Raw genomic sequence first — 5890 nt, forward strand, 5'->3', positions numbered from 1 at the left:
CCCTGCCGTCCTATTTTTCTGGGTTCTCTAGCTAAAAGGTTAAAAAAGGGTTAAAATCCCCTAAAAAGTGAAGATACAATTTTATATAATACTGCTGGATCCGATGTACGGAAACAGGCGCGGAGCCACTTTTCACAGGAACACAGTGATCGCATGTATTTTCAGAACAAAGCACGGCAGCCCTGAGTTATCAAAAGAATCGATGCCAATCAAAGCTGCAGCAACTGGCATCTTGGTGCCGTCAGTGGACACCTGCCTAGGAAGAGGGACGGGGACGGGGCGACAGGTGCAGAGAGCATGCAGTCTTCAGCGGGGCGGGATGTGGGGGTCAAGGTCCGTTGTCTCTCTCTCTCCGCTCCACCCTCTGCCTGTTTCTCCAAAGGCTCAAGGGCTAAATCCTATCACAGAGGTGGCATTAGGAGCCCCGCTTCATTTGCAGGGTGCCATGGGGCTGCTCCTGGGGCAGGGGCTTCCGGGGACCTGTGAGAAGACCCCATTCATCTCCAGAGCTGTGGGGAAATGCCAAAGCACGAGGGAGGCTGCCACGGCCTCCACTTTCCTTTCTGGTCACGTCCAGAAACAGAGAAGTGGGGAGGGAAGCAGTTTTGTAGGTCTTCACACATTTTAAAATGCCCAGTGCAAAATCAGAAATAAAAGGAGATGCCAAGTGTAAGCCTGACCGTGGAATGTGTTAGGGATTCAAGTATGTCTTCCCCCCAAATTCTAATGTTGAAGCCCAACCCCCAATATCCCTGTATTTGGAAATAGACCTTTACAGAGGTAATTAAGGTCAAATGAGGTCATGAGGGTCCAGCCCTGATCCGCTAGGACTAGGGTCCTTACCAGAAGGGACCCCAGAGGGCTCGCTGGCTCACGTGCACTTCCCACCTCCCACCTCCCACCCCCCACCCCACGTGAAGATGTGGGGACAAGGTAGGCATCTGTAAGCCAGGAAGCAGCATCCTACCAGGAGTCAGTGTGTCTGGTGCTAGGATCTGAGACTGCCAGAGCTGTGAAAAATACATGTCTGTTGTTCAAGCCACACAGTCTGTGGCATTTTGCTATGGCAGCCTAAGCTAAGAGATCATCCTTTGCAAATTACTTTATATCACATTCTGTCACCTCAATGCAAACGATCTTTGTGGTGTTTTTCTACTTTTTATGGGTTTTCAGCATTTAATCCTTTTGAGTTAGTAAGAATTTGTTGTGCTAAAATGAGGATGGAGAAGAAAAGGACTGCGGTGCACATTAAGTGCTAGGTACTCTGCAAAGCACTGTGATACATCGTTCTCACTTACTGTTCTCACCAGTCCTGTGAGGTGGCACTGCTTTTCTGCCCAAAGATCCCTTGGCTGTAGGAGAGATCTGGTGTATGGACTCAAGCATGGCCGGCTCCCAGATACAAGCTCCTCCCTCCTTTATATTATTTCTTCTTGCACTTAAACTACATAAGGTAAAACTCCAGTGTTCAGAATGGGAGGAGAGTAGGGCTAGAGATGGGAGGTACATCCAGCTGTGAAAGACCAGTATTTAAAAATGAAAAGAGGGGCGCCTGGGTGGTTCATTTGGTTAAGCGCCTGCATTCGGTTCAGGTCATAATCTCAGGGTCCTGGGATCGAGTCCTGCATTGGGCTCCTTGATCAGTGGAAAGCCTGCTTCTCCCTCTCTCTGCTGCTCCCCTTGCTTGTGCTCTCTCTCTCTGACAATTTAATAAATCTTTAAAAAAAATTTTTTTTTAATGAAAAGAAATCCCATTTTTGAAGGTTAATCCAAAAGCTATGGGAGGGAGAGTGCTGGCTGCTTGGGTACCTGGGTTTAGGGCTGTCCGCCCAGGCTCAGACCCACATCTCACTCTTTTTGGATCTGTGCACAGAATGCCTGACTTCAGGATGGCCATTTCTGAAGAATCCAGCTCTCCTGGTTGTGGGCCTGCCCGATGCTCTGGACAGCAGAACCACAACTTCCTTGACTTTTCCCATACTAAAGTCCCTTAAACTCTGCTGGGACTCACTGGAGGTGGTCAGTGGTGTGTCATGGTGACTATTTGCCATGGAGAGGGAAAGGACACAGTATGAAATGAATATGAATGTCATGCCTAACTGCTTACTAGCTCCACTCTGGGGACCAAGTTCACAGGCAGACAATGGCTTTGGGATCACATCCCTCTACTTGGGTCAGCCAAACTCCATCTTGCTTCTGACTTTTTTTTTTTTTAAGATTTTATTTATTTTTTTGAGAGAGAGAGCAAGACAGAGAGAGAGCATGAGAGTGGGAAGGTCAGAGGGGGAAACAGACCTCCTGCTGAGCAGAGAGCCAGATGCTGGACTCAATCCCGGGACTCCAGAATCATGACCTGAGCCGAAGACACTGGCTCAACCAACCGACACACCCAGGCGCCCCATCTCATTTCTATCTTAAGTGAGCCAAGGGAGGACGAGGAGGGGGCACACTGGGAGGTCTGGATTTGCTGCACTACATCTAGTGACGCCACATAAGAATGGATCCCTCCTTCAAGCAATCTTTACATCCCTGAGAGCATGGCCAGTGTGCACTGTTTCAGGAGAGCCAGCAGAGCATAAGCAATGGGCTCTGTACTCAAGCCACCTTCAGAGAGATTAGAGAAAGGGGGTGATCTCATGCCCAACAATTAGGGATCTAGGACAGGGAGCTGTGGTAGTGGATAGAGAGACAGAGACAGAAACAGATTTCACTGTGGGCTGGAGTAAAGGAGTCCCAGAAGAGGCCTTGGAAGATGAATGGAACTGGGAAAGGATGAGGATGGAAAGAGGTATGGTAGTCAGAATACTGGCCCCCAAAGATGCCCACAGCCTAATCCCTAGAACTATGTTATGTTACACAGTCAAGATGACTTTGTAAATGTGGTTAAGTTGAAGATCTTGAGCTGAGGAAAGAATCTTGGGTTATCCGGGAGGCCAAATATAATTGCAGCATCCTTTTAAGAGGGAGGCAGGAGGGTCGGATGAATACATGTGACAACAGAAGCAAGAGATTGCAGAGAAGCAAGCAGGGGGTCACGGAATGTGGGCAGCCTCTCAATGCTGAAAAGGACAAGGACGTGGATTCTCCCCATCGGAGCATCCGGAAGGAGCCAGGCCTGCTAATGTCTGGACGTTAGCCTGATGACCCCGACTCCAAACTTCCAAACTCCTAACTGTGAGGTGATCCTTTTGTGCTGTTTCAAGCCGCCAAAAATTATGGCAATTGGTTATGGCAGCAATAGGAACGGAATATAGGAGGTCATTCAATTTGGAAATAAAGCAAGATTGAGAAATCCAAAAGGCAGTGACTTGTAAGTGATGATAAACCCCCAGTCCCAATACTGGACTTATGGAGAAGATGAAAGTATGATGCCAGGATGTGTTCGCCAAGGCACAGAGCACCACCAACCAGGCAGCTTAAACAACAGAAAAGTATTGTCTCATAGTTCTAGGAACTAGAAGTCCAAGGTCAAGATGTTGGCAGGGACGTGCTCAAGAAGAATGTGTTCCAGGCCTCTCTCCCCAGCTTCTCATAGGCCTTTGGCTTGCAGCAAAATAACTCCAGTCTTCACATGGTGTTCCCCTTGGATGCACCCCTCCGTATGTCCCAATCTCTCCTTTTTGTAAGGACACCAGTCCTATTGTGTCAGAGGCCCGCCCCACTCCAGGATGACCTTAACTGCTGACATCAGCAGTGACCCCATTCCCAAATACAGTCATTCTGAAGTATGGAGTCTAGGACTTTAGATGAATTCAGGGATTGGGGGGACACACTTCCACCCATACCACATGGTAAATGAGAACTTAGTCCTGCCAAGCTAACACGTCCTGTGGCTCCCACAATATGCAAGAGGTATGACACCTACTAAAGGAAGGAAAGAGAGTCTCTGCCCTCAAGGAACTGACATTTGTGCCTTGGCTTACAGTAGGGGGAGGTGGCATCAAACTCCATGTGGTCTCAGGTTTGAGACCAGAGAATTTGTAGGTCAATCAAGTGATGACAAATCCTGTAACGGGACAAGGTGAACCGTTCAGGCCAGAAGACTGAGGAAGGGAATCAGCAGATTCAGGGAAGAATGTCTGCCAGTGTTGAGGACACTTGCAGCAGCACAATGCTTAGCTCCTTAGAAGGGCTTAGAGTTTTCTGCAAACCGTGTTCCTAACCATATCATCATTCCTTATGCTGTTTATTGACTTGACTCCAAATTAATTCTTGAACACAACCCCTTGGTTCTTATCAACCATAGTGCCTCCTGAAAGTGGAAATTCAGAGCATTGGAAAGAACCACCAGAAAAAAAACAGAATGCTGGACTCCAGGGAGTGGATATCTCAAACACTTGGAGTCATAGAGGATGCCATGGACATGAGGGAGAAATTTCTTGACATGGCAAGGAGAAAGCAGAAAAACACCAATGAAGTCATGGACGTGGGAAGACTATGAGAGGCTTTGAATCCCATGGATAAGACGAGATGTGGAAAACAAGAAAGGTATTCCAAGTTGCTGCACCACCTGCCTCTCCCTGCCCGACTTGGGAGGTGGGTCAAAGCTGCCCTGGCCCCCAAAGCTTCTTCAGCCAGTGCTCTCACCACATGCTCCCTTCATGGAGCGCAGTCACCCGCATGAGACCATGACAAGCTCCTCTTCGTTACTTCTGCCTCCACTGCTGCCTGGCTATGTCATTTCTTTTCAGGGGAATTCAAAGAAATAGTGATTTCTGTCATTTTAAAATGGGTTAGTTCTTATTGCTTTAACCACCCCCCCAAAATAAAAAATAGAAATAGTTTGGCTACTGGTTGTTAAAGACTTACTCAGAAAGCTGTAATGTTGAGATGCGTTTGCTCAGAGGATGAGAGAAGCATTCATTCAACACATGTTGAGCGCCTGTTCTGGGCCAGGCACTCTCTTGGCCACTGGGCGTGCAGGGGCAGACAGAACACAGGCCACATCCTCAAGCAATGGGTGTGAAGGCATAGAGGATCCATAAGCACCACTCAGAGGGTGATTGCAGAATAGAAAAAAGTTCAGCAGTTTCCCTACACCCCAAGGGGGAAGCCAGCCCAGACAGAAGAGTGAGGGAGGGTCCTGGAGGACATGCCAAGACCTTAGGGACGTCATGTAGTTCACAGGTGTCTTAGTCCATTTGGGCTGTGGTCACAAAATACCAGAGACTGGGTGACTCGCAAACAACAAATTAATTTTTCACAATTCTGGAGGCTGGAAGTCTGAGATCAGGGTGCCATAACCAATTGCCTCATGGTCGGCTTCTGGTGAAAACTCTCTTCCTGACTGTAGGTTGCCCACTTCTGTGCTCTCCTGTGGTGGAAGGAGCCAGCGATCTCTGTGGGTCTCTAATATGGTCACTGATTGCATTCATGAAGGTTCTAGCTTTATGACCTAAGCACCTCCCTAAAGCCCCACCTCCTGATGCTATCTATCATTTTGGGGGGTTAGGATTTTAACTTATGAATTTGGGGGGAACTCAAAGATCCATTGTTAACCATAGCAATAGGTTAACAGATGTTTTCTGGAAAGGGCCAGACTGTAACTATTTTTGGTTTTGTGGGTTGTGTGTTTTCTTTCACCGCTTCTGAGCTCTGTCATTGGAGTGAGACTCTGTAGCTGTGTGTAAACAAGTCAATATGGCTGTTTCCTTCCAGCTTTATGTATGAACATGAAAATGGGCATTCTGTCTCGTTGCCTCATTCCACAAATTCTTCTTCCTTTATTATTATTCTTTTGACATACTATTCTTCTTTTGAGAAGTTTTTTCATCTTAATAATGTAAAAGCACATCTAAACTTGCAGGCCATTAAAAAAGCAGCTGGTGGGACTGACAGGGCCTGTGACCTGGGGACTGTCAACCCCTAACCCAGATGAAGGAGAGAACAC

This window comes from Lutra lutra, chromosome 11 (assembly GCF_902655055.1).
Source record: "Lutra lutra chromosome 11, mLutLut1.2, whole genome shotgun sequence".
NCBI classification, from domain to species: Eukaryota; Metazoa; Chordata; class Mammalia; order Carnivora; family Mustelidae; genus Lutra; species Lutra lutra.